This window comes from Hippopotamus amphibius, chromosome 13 (genome assembly GCF_030028045.1).
Source record: "Hippopotamus amphibius kiboko isolate mHipAmp2 chromosome 13, mHipAmp2.hap2, whole genome shotgun sequence".
NCBI lineage: Eukaryota > Metazoa > Chordata > Mammalia > Artiodactyla > Hippopotamidae > Hippopotamus > Hippopotamus amphibius.
The window spans coordinates 59,172,034-59,186,418 of NC_080198.1; the positions used below are offsets into that span (position 1 = coordinate 59,172,034).

Sequence of the window (14,385 nt, forward strand, 5' to 3'; positions counted from 1 at the left end):
AACAAGTGAACAAACATAACAAAACAGAAAGAAATTCACAGAAAGAGAGAACAAACTAGCGGTCACCAGAACAAAGAAGGGTGGGGGAGGGGCAAAAGAGGTGAAGGGGATTGAGAGGTACAAACTACTAGGTGTAAAATAAATGAGTTACAATAGTGTTACATACAGCACAGGGAATATCATCAATATCTTATAATAATTTTGTATGGAGTATTATCTACAAAAATATCAAATTACTACATTGTACACCTGAAACTAACATACTACTGTAAGGCAACTATAATTTAAAAAACAAACAAAAAATTACTCGGAGACATATGGCTACCAAGTATCAGCACCAAGATGGACATCCCAGGCAGTCTGCAAGTCTGAAATCAGGCTTTGGATCTATTTGTGCGTGTTCTTATATTTGTTTTGAATTACTATCCTATACTACCTTGTATAGATCAAATATTTTTTAATAATATGAATGAATCATTGAACAGATAACTCAAAGATAGATTGAAGAAGTCATTTCCTGAATATTTAAGATGAAAGATGTAATGGTTTCAAACATTTTCCTCAAAGTTTGTGAAAAAGTCAAGATTTATTGTCATTCTATTTTTCATTTTATTTTTATTAAGCACTACACAATATATTGCATAACTTTCTAGCAGAGTAGATGAGCATAACTGAGTTATTTTTTTCATCAATCAGGAATATGCTTCCTTCATCAATTAATTTTCTCCAAACCCTTTGATACATACTTAATAATTAACTCCAGAGATCCATCTGTGTCTCTCCATAGTGTGAATAATGGGGGACCCTTTTATCATTGTCCCCAGTGAAGCTGTGTATGTGCCAAGTAGCCACTCCAGGAATGAGCAAACACACGACCATGAGAGCAATTCCAGAGATAATATCCAACCACGTGTGATAAAGTTACCTAGCTAGATTTTTTTTTTGATATCACTAAGAATTTAGAAGCATTATTCATCAAAGTTTGAATAACACCATCTTAAAGTCAAAGGGACATAGTAGATATTGATTAGATCAAAATTGCAACAGATACAGGAAAGTACAATACAGGAAAAGATGAATCAGACAGGAATTTAGGCCTTACATTATGTGAGTTCATTAAACTGAAGAACTCTTACAAAAACTATTTCAGGAAAATTATATTCTGGAAATGAATTTTTCCTCATCTGTGGACCTTCATTCTTGCAATTATAGTCTTGTTTAGAATTAGAAGTTTAGCAAATAGTATGCTTGAACTTCTGAGCCTTTGACTTGTTTTAAAAATTCGAACTGTATCTTCTAGATACTAGATTGCTATTGCACAATACATGACGAAGAAAGATTCAAAACTATGAAAGAGAAGTTTCTTTTCCAAAACTAGAAAAAGAAAACACAGAAAAATTGGTCCATAAAAAATACTACAAAGTTAGAAGTCTCCAGAGACTGAGAAATTTCATTGCTTAAAGGAGAGACTGCAGTGTCTGGCACCGGTAATTTCCATAATTTAAGAGAGACATCAATCCTCAGATTCAAATGGCTCAGTAAGCCCAAAGCAATATTTAGAAAGAAGGGAAGGGGAAGGAAGAAAACGAAGGAAAGGAGGAAGGAACGAAGGGAGGAAGGCAGGAAAGGAGAGAAGGAAGGAGGAGAATAGATCCCATAGTAAAACCACAGATGGGAGAGAAAAAGACAGTTACATATCCAGAGGAATATCTCATGTCCTGAAAAAATAGGACGGTAGTCTCAGTTATAAAAGCCATATCATAGAGATATTTCTGCTTTGTCTTAATTTATAAAGATGACTGAGTGATAACACTTAAAGGTCAATGCCATTGTAGAAGTTTGTTATTCACAGCTCCCATAGAAACAAGAGGCATGGCTAGCCATGCAGGGCCATAAGAGGAACACTGGGTTTTGTTCAGGAAGCAGAAGCAGGAGCAAGGGGAGACCTTGACCAATAACTTTTATTGGATTTTCCTTTGGAAAGGCAAGGAGGGCAGGGTGAACAGTTTAAGAATGACTGGTGTGAATCATTTCAGTGGGCTTCAGGCTACAGGGATGGTCCCTAGTTGTCTGGTATGTGACACTGGCGTGATTAAGGCAGAGGAATATTGCCTCCTAAGGTATTTGGCCAGATGGGAGGAGGTATGCTCTGGATTGGTTAGTTTGTATGTCCACGTGCCCCCAGCTGGGCCCTTTGCCATCTCTTAGAAGTGGCTAAGCCTGGGAAGGGTCGTCTCTCTCCAGCCAGAGAGAGTTAAAAAACTTCCTTAAAGTATTTTATGATGTCCAAACATCATGTTTTTATGAAAATAATAACAGGATTGATACAATTTTTTGCTAAATGAATGAATAAATTACCAAGAGAAGCACCATTTCTACCCAATCCATACCTGTGTTTGGGGGAACACAAGTAAGTTGCAAACCCTGCAGCTCTCCATGGATAACCAAAACACATCCAGACCGAGGGGACAGAGGATGCATATGTGGGGTGGTCCCTTGTCCTCCATCTATAAGTAGGGGGTATCAGTGACTCTCTTCCACTTGTTTGCCTGGTCACTTGTGTGAAATGTGTGTTACGGAGTGAAAACAGGAGGGTGGGAGGATGGATTAGCACAAAGCCTGAGAGTCAGGCTTCCTCCACCCAACTTTCCAGCATCCCAATTACATGGTGAAGACATCTATTAAAAGCCCTAAAGAATTTTTTGCACGAGTATGTCAAACACAGCTATACTGTCAGCGCTAATGCAGTAGCTGATAAGTTTTTGATATCTATAATTATTCCTATTATCCTTAAAGTATACATGAGATTTCTGGGACAGGGAAAGATTATTACTTAGAGCTAAAACCACATCATTCCCCCTTGCCCTAAATTCCCCAGGTCTGGGGTGATGTGATCGCAGCCAGATGGACAACCTTGCACATACATGGGTCTTACCTCAGGACGGGATCCCTGAAGAGTACATAAAAATCTAGCTGGCACCTCCACCTCCACTCCTGAGAGAGGGACAGAAGGCTTTGCCTCCTAATATAAACAAACTCTCCTCTGAAAGAGAAGGGAACAGAACACTGGTAATATTACCCTTTAGAAAATAAATAAATACCTTCACACAGAAGATAAGAGGAGCTTCTCAGAGATTACGGTCCCTAGAACAACATGTCTATGGATCTGAGTCTCAACCCTCATTGAAATAGAAAGAAATTCCTCTAGATAAATATGTTTCTCCAGGTGGCCCCTCACTATTCAGTAATGTTCAAGGCTTGGGCTTTGACCCAGGTCCCAGTAAAATGTGTAGAAAGTCCTAACTATGCAGAAATATAAAATATTCACTTCCTGACCATAGTGTCCCTGTGGGAAGGGACCTAATTTTTTTTCAAATATCATTTGACAAAGAAAGAGGCAGTCACCAATGTTCTCATGATTATTTTGCCATGTTCGTAGAGAAAATGGTCCTAACCTAGGTTCTGACTTTAGTTTGGAGCCATGGTCCTCACACTTGTTGCAAGGCAGTGCTATCTAACATTCCATCCGCTGATATTTAGGGAGCATCACTCAGTGTTAGGCACTGTTCTAGGTGCTGGAGAGGCAGCGGTCAACAAAATATACCATCCCCACCCCCACTCCCATCCCACCTTCATGGAGCTTGCAATATGATATGTAACATATGTCAGTCATTTATTTCCAATAAGAAAGCATAAGTTTCCTAAAAGATGAAATGCTTTTACATAGACTTGTGGTTATCTTTAAGAGGGCACTACTCACTTCATATTCCAACATGATTTTGGAATGGTAGAAAAAAGGTGGCATTAAGCCTAGTTTCCCAGAAAATATGTATAACCTGATTTATGTGTAGGTTAGAAATGTTTCGAGGGCTGCTGGTTTCATAAGCTCACACCTGGGATCTAGGCACTTCTTTGCTCTTTTTCACTTACCTCACTTCTTTAAGCAACATGGTCTAGATGATTTAATAATTTTTATCTAACGGTAACACTTTAATTTATCAAATACCTTTATAATTTTTCATTTATAATATGTCCTTTTGAGTCCTATTTAAGTTTTAATATTTATGATTTAAAGTTTATGATTAGGGATTATATTTCTTTTCATTTTTCTCTAGTTAGAGAAATAAGCAAAGTATAGGTTTAGAAGATTATTCCAATAACTCTGATGTGAATATGTTTTTACTTACTATAGGAATGGTTATTAAAATTACATATCTATATTATGTTCAAAATTGTTTGAACATATTGACATTTTTAAATAAGCAAACTCTCTTTGTTCCATTAAGTGAAAAACCTAAGACAAGTTAAACGTCTTATACACTAAATTATTTTCAATAAATGTAATTACGAAGATTTCTCCAAAGCTCTTGGATACAAAACATGCTTTTCTTAAACAAGTCAATAAATAATTTACCTTTTATCATATCTAAAAGCAGGTTTTATGGAAACAATAGAATATTTTCAAATAAATCCAGTTATTTGTTTGATAGACCAAATCAATCTAGAAAAAAATACAATGGTTTCTCAATAAGAGTTATCCATTTTAAGCCACCTAAAAATAGGCAGATAAATGTTAAGGCTCTACAGAAATAAAGAACATTTTCTTAGTTCTTTCACTGTCAAAAATAGGTAGTATTCAAAGTATAAAAAGTGCAGGAGGTAAGATATTGTTAGGTAAACTTCAATTCAGTGATGCCCATTGCTATTTTTAAGTTATTTGAAATCATATTAATATTTTGAGTGATACATTTTCATTGTTTACAGATTGTTAATAGTGAGAAGAAAAGTCATAATCTAAAGAAGAAATAACCTATCAACAACAGTCTATGTGTAAACAGCCACTTCCAGTGGAGCCAAAGGAACTTGCTGTACAGTTAAGGTCTCTAATAGTAATTTATTACATGTAGGTAACTGCTGGGAAGTTTTCCTGTCAGGTTTATCTTCTGTGATCTAATTCATTTAAAAGAGCACATTGTATGCAGAATGCTTTCTTTGTTTTGATATAACCGGAGCAGTTATGAAGTTGTTTCCAAAGCTTGTCTAAAGCAAATTCAGTGGGCTACCTTTCTTGGTGAAACAGGAATCGAAGCAGAATTAACAGCAAGAAATCTGTCTTTTGATTCAATGCAAAGTTATGTGTAATTTACTTTGTAGTTCTGAATTTTGCTGACAAGCAGTAGAAAAAATAACATAATACCTAGCATCTGTAAAAAATGATAAACATTGGATTCAGCATTAAACTTTCTGATAAAAAAATAAGAGAATGCAATATTGTAGAAGTGCGGGCAGGGTTGGGGAAAGGTAGAGTCTAAAATCATCACCAAAGTTTATCTCAGTCACAAATCCAAAGAACCCAAGCAAATATTGCCAGAGGAGTGTCGGAAGGGCCCAGAACAAAAGCAGAAATTCGAGAAATTAGGTTTTTTCTGTTTTCTGGGCTCTGGAATCAGTGACTGTGCTCAATAAGATGGAAAAGACCACAGTATTCTGGTTTGATCATCTTCCATTGAATAAGATGAGACACAAATGTGTACCTGAAATCCTCTATACCCAAATGTGATAAAGACTATGGCTAACATTCCCATCTGCCTGCCATCTGTCTGAACCTACTTCTAAAAATAATTTGAATCCAATAAATTAATAATTCTAGACATTAAAAATACATTCTAATTATAGGACAGACGTTCTTTCTTTTGCATTCCCAAGTGCTGTAATCTACAATAGAAAAAGCAATCAAGAAAACAGGCGTTGAGATATTTGCTGTCACTTACATGACACACCACAGCCAAGTGTATGTTCCTGCCATTTGTTGCTTAACAGAAGGATTCCCAGAACTCAAGGAGGGGTGAAGGGCACCTACTGAGGAGATATCATTATTGCGGTCAGTCGAGAGGTTTCAGTCGTTTTATGGAGTTAAACACCACTGGGAAATCTCTTGCACCATGACAAGAGTGCGTCAACATTTTTGAAAAAACATATTGTATCAGCATTTTTAATCTAACCTCATTTGGGGGTGGCGGAAGACAGTGTTGTAAAGCTTTTTACAATGAAGCACTATATCAAAAGGTAATTGATATTTAAATTCTCATTCATCTGTATTACTCCTAGGTGTACTTTTTCTAGAAGGAAACAAAAACTATTATTTTTTTATTCAAAATTTACGTTAAAGTTTGATTGTTCATCTAATAAAATACATGAAAATAACATTGGTTTGTATACCTTATTGGCTTGTGTATGACTATTATAAACTGCAATCTTCATACAGTGATAGTGTATCACTATTTAAATGTACACATTCTAACCATGCTGTGGACTATTTCTGGGAGATGATATAAGTTTAAATGCATTGTTAATGAACAAGCTTTATATAAGATTATAAAATGAAAAATTTACTAAATCTTTGACAAGATGACAACTTCTAATAGTAATATTAAAGAAGTAAAAGACTGTGGTAAATAGGGAGATTATCTTTGAATTATTAAAAGTAGCAGTGCAAAGAAAAAGGAAGCCTACAAGTATACATAAAATAGAGCATTAATTTAAGTTTCATCAACCCTGTTATGGAACAAATATTGTGATATAGAATATTAAGTAAAAGTGGAGTACGTGCTAATAAAATGGATTTCTCTTGTTTTCAAATATGTAAATCATATGAAATAATTTATGCTAGAAAAATATTGTGTCATCTCTGATAGGACATTTTCACGTTCAAACCTTTTTTGAGTGACTCTAAAAATTCTGACCGTTCCATCTTACATATTATATTATTTCTTAAAGAAAGAAAAATCATGTTTAAAAAAAGCATAAAGTTTTGCCCAAGTAAATAGAACAGAGTTATTGTAAATATAATTTATGTTTCTCTGGCTACCCTGATTGACATAGGTAGATTGAAGTTCTTACTTTCTTTTAGATTTGAAAATTCTGGGACTGGGAGGGAGATGTTTTTCAGGGACAAAAAATTTATTGTCTCAGAAATTATGGAGATAATTCTGCTTGTCATTAACCCTGTTTACTCCTAGCCCTAGAGACTCAGACAGTGACAAAAAAACAGGTATGCACCACCCAGGAGATACTTGGAATCACTTCTTAGACTTCCTGGCCAGTCAGAGGACCCATAATCATCACTCCAATATTTAACTTGGAGAAGGTTCCATTTCCAGAAAGGGCCAATCTGTAGGTGGACCTAAGGTGGTTTTGAAAAATGCAGGTTTTGAAAACCTCAGAACTCCCAGCAACTGAGGTTTGAAATCTTTTCCTAAACCTAACAGTAATTCAAAGCCATATTTCATGTGATTAATTTTTTAAGCTCTTTATTGGAATATAATTGCTTTTAGTTTTTTTATAGAAGTTATAACTTTATAGTGGGGTTGTGGTGTATAAAATTAGTATGCTAAAAATCTAGATCAAATATTAAACTTTAATATGGAGATTTGGAAGAATATTTGAACTAGGAAAACAATTTGGGGGGGAGTGTAAGATAAGGTGATCTGCTTAGGTTTACAAGCAATAATTAGGAATGTTTACTGGTTTTCAGGATGACTGTGTCTTGAAAGAGAATTTTCTATGAATATTTCATAATTTGCATGGTCCAAGACTTCTAATCAAGGGAAATGTTTGAGTAGCAAAGACCTGGGAAGCTAGGGTTTAAAGACCTCTACCCAGAGACATTTGTTTCCATTCCAGTAGAATAAATAAGGATAAAAACATTCCCCTCCCATCCTTGGAGAGGATATGTTTACATTAAAGAGGAATTAAGTCCTTCTCTGGAAAGGTGGGGGAGGGAAGGGGCAGATATGCCAGCATCACCTGTATAAGCTCACAGTCTCATAATTTTTGGGGGTTGCTCTCCTGTAATGTAAACCAACTGCATATGCAGATGAAATAAGATCCTAATTCATGTCACCCTGTAGAGATGTGGAACATGGGGAGCTGACACAAAATGCTACTCTATGAATAATAAACTGTTTCTCTGATCCAGAAGCCTCACAGTTACATGCATGTGCACACCTACTCTCTCTCTCTCTGAATATGTATATACACACATACATGTAATATATAATTATACATACATAATTGAAAATATTTTAAATAAGGTATTGCAAAGTATGGTTAGGATGTTCAAATAGACATTTGTTACACAGATTCTGCAAAAGTGAGTGTAGAACATTTTTTAAACAAACATTTGCATCTACTGAATCTGAAAATTTAGCTAATGCTATATAGATCATAAACTTTTGAATAAGATGTTCCCTTTTCCATTATATCATTTTCATTTTCAAAATAAAGATAAAATTATGGAAACTAATAATTTCAGTAGAGAACATGCTAAACGCCATTAATAAGGCTAGATGAGTGCCAAGACAGTGACACATGCTTCAAATCGGACCTCTTTCCATTTCATCTCTCCTGCCTTCAGCTAAAGAACATCTTTTTGCTTTTAAGGATTCAGATGATTAGATTGTGCCCACGGGGACAATTCAGGATAATCTCCATATTTTAAGGTTTTTGACCCTAATTACATCTGCAAAGTGCCTTTTCCCATGTAATATAACATAATCAGGTTCCAAGGATGAGGGCATGGGCCTCTTTGGGGGCCATTCTGCCCATCAGAGCCCATACGCTGTGTGTAAGATTTTTAATATTTCATTTATAAAATGGGCATCCCAACACCTAACTCAAAGGAACATTTTGGAAGTCAATCAGACAATTGCAGAGCACAGATTACCTCTCTTTCCTACTTTCTTCTCAGGAGTGACTTAGGTTTTAATCTGACTTTCATATGTATCACAGAGTGGTGATGATGAAAGCATTTCTCATAGAACTGAGATAAAATGGTCCCTTCACATTACTCACTGTTTGCAGTCAATATAGAGCCTAAAGAAATGTGTCGTTAGCACGTGTGGTGGAGCAAAATATCAGGTGACCCTGTTAAGCCTTTGGCCAGTGATGATTCAAAGTCAACCCAATACTGAATTCTACGACAGATGACTAAGCTATTGATATTTTGTTTTGCTGATTAAAGAGGGATTCAAATGTTTCAGAGACAAACCTGTAGGACAGTTCTGTTAATAAAGCCACTGATGAAAGGACATTTGTTTATCTATTGCAGTACTGCCTTAAATCTAGACTGATCCTTGAAACACACTTGGTAAAGATCAAAAACCAGACTTTCTTTGCACTGTCAGGAAACAAGCTTTAGTAATATGTCATTGAAAAATTCTTACATATGAAAAGTAAATATATAGACAGAAAAAGTTTCTAATAGAACAAGAAAGGACATCAACTCTATTGAAGAGATAAAACTACAACCAAGGGACCTCCCTGGTGCGCAGTGATTAAGAATCCGCCTGCTAATGCAGGGGACATGGGTTCGATCCCTGGTCCGGGAAGATCCCACATGCCGGGGAGCAACTAAGCCCATGTGCCACAACTACTGAGCCTGCACTCTAGAGCCCGTGAGCCAGAATTACTGAGCCTGCGTGCCGCAAGTACTGAAGCCCACATGCCTAGAGCCCGTGCACCACAACAAAGAGTTCGCCACAAACAGAGAAAGCCAGTGCCCAGCAATGAAGACCCAATGCAACCAATAAATAAATTAAAAAAAAAAAAAAGCTACAACCAAAAAATTTACCTTGAATGTGTATACCTTTAGATTTTGCAAATTATTCCAACAATTATCTATGAATGTGAGTGTAAATTATTATTCCAAATTTGTTCATTCTCAGGAAGGTTACATGATTTTATTGTATTTAAACAGCTAGAAAGTCTCAGAAACAGCATCTACATCCATGTTTTTTTTCCTTGAAAAAAAAAATCTATTTTACTTACTTAACCAGTATGAAGTATAGATGGAGAAACATGATTTTATTATGTAACAGTTGAATATTTTTTGAGATTTTCATTATTTTCACATCATTTTATGACATTTTAAAAAAGAAAGCAAAAAATTACCAAAAGTAGAAGTGTTGATAAATTTGCAGTATATATCAAACCTTCTTACTAAGTATATACAGCCTATCCTTCTTAACTACAGAACAAAAAACAGAGAGTAGATAACATAATTTGTAATGGAAAGATTAAAAGCTCCCTAATGGGAAAAATAACACATCAGTGTGCTCCTGTCCCTTGGGAGAGCAAGATTTTTGCTGTCGTTATTATTGTTTTTGTTTTTTACAATTTTCAAAATCTACTAAAAAAACTGACTATAGTGGACTGTGCTAAAGTCCCCAATCAACGAACCTTTTTTATACACTCTGAACTTGATGAATTTCATATATTCAAATCTCTTTTTAACTGAAAATAAATGAAGAAAATCAATTAATCAACAAATATTTACTAAGGGTTCACATGCACAAGCCACATATCCTTATGGGAGAATAAACTGAAATACAAGTTATAGGCACTAGCAAACAAACAAAAACAGACTTGAAATTAAGTAGAAAAAAATAAATATCAGTACGAATATAAGGAGAACACTAAATCCTGGAGTTGACTTACAAGCGTAAGAAACGCCATTAAACAGGCAAAAAAGATATTAAATTATATGATTTTTAAGCCATGCACGTGGCTTACAAAGGCTTCAGGGAGCAAAAAAGGGGGGGGGGACAGACATTCTGGGTGAGAAAAACCAGTATGCACAAAGGGGTAGATATTTCAGTTTCAGAGTTAAATTGGTACATACTAGAGGACAAAACATAATTCCAAATATTCATATTTTTAAGCCCTTAATTGAAAACAATAGGAATAGTGAACACAGTTAAATTAAGTATCCAAAGGTACTTTCTTTTGAGGTGAGGACTAACTGAAGCCACATGCATGGAATCTACACTGGAATAAGCTGGTATTCTTGGTAAATGTGTTTCATCTGCTGTATTTAATTCTACTAAGTTAAATGTCCATGAAAAATGAACCACCATTCAACTCACCTAGCCTGAAAATAAGAGGCAACATTTATCTCAGAACTGAAAATCAGGGTAAATGAACTCTAATCCATTTGTTCCCTGAGAAAAACACATTACATAATTTTTTAACTTCATAGAGCTCCAGTCTCTTGTAAACAAGAGAATATATAAAAGTGCTCTACGGAATCAGTTCTTGTACTGTCACCTGTTTCTGTCTGCCTCTTAAGCAATGTTTATTCATAAATCATTTCCTGAGAATCAATATAACTGGGAGTATGAGTCTCATTTTGAAACACAGCAAATGAGAACAACTTCCTAAACAGAATCATCCTCCCCCAAATTATATACATGTCAACGTTTAATACACACACAAAACAACAGTCAACACATTATCTATTACAGCCTGAGACTTTATTAATCTTACAGCTGAAAGTTAGTAACCTTTTTTTAAACTCTCCCTATTTCCCATAACCCTCAACTCATCATTCTACTTGATTTTTTTCCTTTTTTCTTTCTTTCTTTCTTTTTTTTTTTAGATTCCACACATAAGTGATACCATGCAGAGTCTGTCCTTCTCTGTCTGGCTTATTTCACTTAGCATAACGCCATCCAGCTTCATCTGTTTTTGCAAAGTGCAGGGTTTCTTTCTTCTTTTTTAATGCTGAATAGCATTTCAGTGTGTGTGTGTGTGTGTGTGTGTGTGTGTATACATACATATAGTATCAACGTACAGATCTCATACCTCCTTGGTAAAATTTACTCCTAAGGATTTTAGTCTTTTTTGATGCTATTTTAAATGGAATAGTTTTCTTTATTTCTTTTTCCGATAGTTCACTGTTAGTGTATAGAAATGCAACTGATTTTTGTATAGTAATAAATAAAGGAGGGCAACGGTAGAAGGCAAACGAGAAAGTAGAGGTCCTCTACCATGTCTGTGTTAGTATGCTTTGAAAAAATGTCCTAGTTATGATTCAATGAGCAAACATAGAGTGGGCACCACCTACCTTTATCTTTAGCCTTTCATTAATGTCAAGACTGCATTTTTCTCACATTATTTAAAATGTTTCTTATACGACATTTTATCATGACCAGATATGCTTAATTGTTTTGATGTTTGTGATGTTCAGTTACGCTCAACTGTTATCCATATATGTCTTCCTCTTTTGGAAATATACAATGTTTACCAGACCTGTGTATTGCTCTATTTACAGTCCACGTTTCATGTTTCATTAACTTAAGGGAAACACCACTGCCTGGTAGAGACTGTCGCTCAACCCCAGTTCCTTGCCTGAGCTACAACTAAAGACATGTTACTCTATCCTTCAATAATATTTTGACTGCAAGAAGAGTCTTTGATATCATACCTGCATATTGATTTGTCTTTATGCCATTTATCCTATGTCAGCAATCTATTTTAATGTATATTAGTGACATTGTATTTTCAGTTGTTAAAATCTATCTTGGAGTTTCTGCCTATTAAGCTAATCAAAAGAGGGTTTTTATCATGATTCTTAAATGCATGTATAAGCAGTCAGGTGTCCATACAGTTTGGTGTGCCTGCTATCATCCTGACTTATGGCTCAGCCTAATTATAATGAATACCTCTTTTTATTCTCAAAAACATTCCTAGTTTGAATGATAAGTTCTGTTTATACATATATAACTTGGAATAGGCAATGGAATTATCAAGTCAAATGCAGCAGGACAGAGTCGAGAGGTAGAGGACACCATAAAGAAATCATTATGATAAATGTCAGATCTATATCTGGCCACTAAATCAGAAGAGACTATTATACACCCTCTTAATTTGGTCCATGGATTCTCAATATTAATTGCCATAGTTAATTTGATTATACAACAAGCATCCCACATCATTAAAATTGTTCCAATGGCTGTGCTGAAATGTTGTATAGATCTGACCTAAGCTGTACTCAAAGTCAATTTGTTATATGAAATAGAGAGCTGTGTTATTTCCCATAGGTTTCTTTTAAGAATCTAAAAAATTCAGAATTTTAAAGGAAATGAGTGGGCACATAAAGAATACAGTTATAATACAGAAATCCTGCTCACAGGAACATACACAGAGAACAAAGTTTACTAAGATATTACCCTCAATATGAACCTGTGGCCAGCATACAAACAGCATGTCCACTTCTCTTGGTCTCACTGCCTTCAAGGTCCACGACCACATTCTATACCCACCACCACAGGATCTGTATAGGTCCTGAGGAAGTCACACAGACACTACCACACAGTGCCTTGCCTAATGCCTGTTCCTTATACATTTCACTTCCAGTTCACAACTTACTTACGGCGTTAAGGCATGAGAGATCTGTGGGACCTGCTTTATACCCATGTAATGCCAGCCATGATAAGTCTCCTAATGAGTGCTCCTAACTCAGGGAAGGAGGACAGAATGGTTTACAGGGCTTTACCAGCAGAGGATGAAGCAAGATTTAGGAATAAAGGAAATGTGTTTGTGGATTTACAGCCAATTTGGGGCAATCTCAATTTTATCAAGATGGAGAGGAATAGTTAGGGGTTAAAGTTATGTTCAAGAGAGGATGGGGAAAACGAGCTATGGAGATAAGGACATATGAGGACCACAAAAGAAAATTCTCAGTTCCTAAGTGTCTAGTCCTTCAGTATCCCTCACAATATGCTACTCTAAAAATAAAAAGTGAAACAGATGAATAGCTCTAAGTTAGAAAGAAGAAGAGGTGGAGAGAGCTGTGGAAAGATATAAGAGCAGGAAATCCTGGAACCAGAGAGGATGAGTGGTGTGTGCTGAAGGTCATAGAAGGAGAGTCAGGGTTGGCATTGTGGCTGGAAACAGACAGCACATGCAGAGAGGAAACTGATTAAAAGTGTACTCAAATGGGTGTAGTAGAAAAGTCATCCCCCAGTAAAATGGTAGGAAGACTCAACTTCCTCACTAATGCTTATGAAGAAGATTATTTTTGGACAAGAGATGAAATAGAAGAACTGAATACTTCAAGTTCAATAAGAATATAAAGTGATTATAGAACATGAAGGAATTACAAATAAGAAGGTGAACAGCTAAAAACAGGAGGATTCCACACTCTTCTTCTTCTTCCTTAATGTACTGGGAGTGTTGCTGTGCTTGAGGGGACTCAGGAGAAACGACACTGGTGGACTCCATGCTCTCATATAGAAACCTGTACTAGTTTTCTTTTGCTGCCATATGAAGTTAAACTTATCAGCTTAAACAATATGCACTTATTACCTCACAGTTCTGTAGGCTGGAAGTCCAGTAGGCTTCTCTAGGTATAATGCTTATGGTCCCATGGACCTAAAATCAAATACTGACCAGCTTGGGCTCTTATGTGGAGGCTCTACAAAAGAATCCGCTTCCAAGCGTATCCAGCTTGTTGACAGTTCAATTCCATATGCTTATAGGACCCAAGGATTTATTTCCTTGCTGGATGCTGGCCAGCGGTTCTTCTCAGCTTCTAGATGCCAC

General features: G+C 35.8%; 1 pseudogene; it reads right to left on the reverse strand.

Moving 5' to 3' along the window:
* Nucleotides 1–712: 712 nt before the first annotated feature.
* On the reverse strand, nucleotides 713–14,064 carry LOC130834463 (NADH dehydrogenase [ubiquinone] 1 alpha subcomplex subunit 1-like; annotated as a pseudogene).
* Between the last annotated feature and the right edge of the window lie 321 nt (nucleotides 14,065–14,385).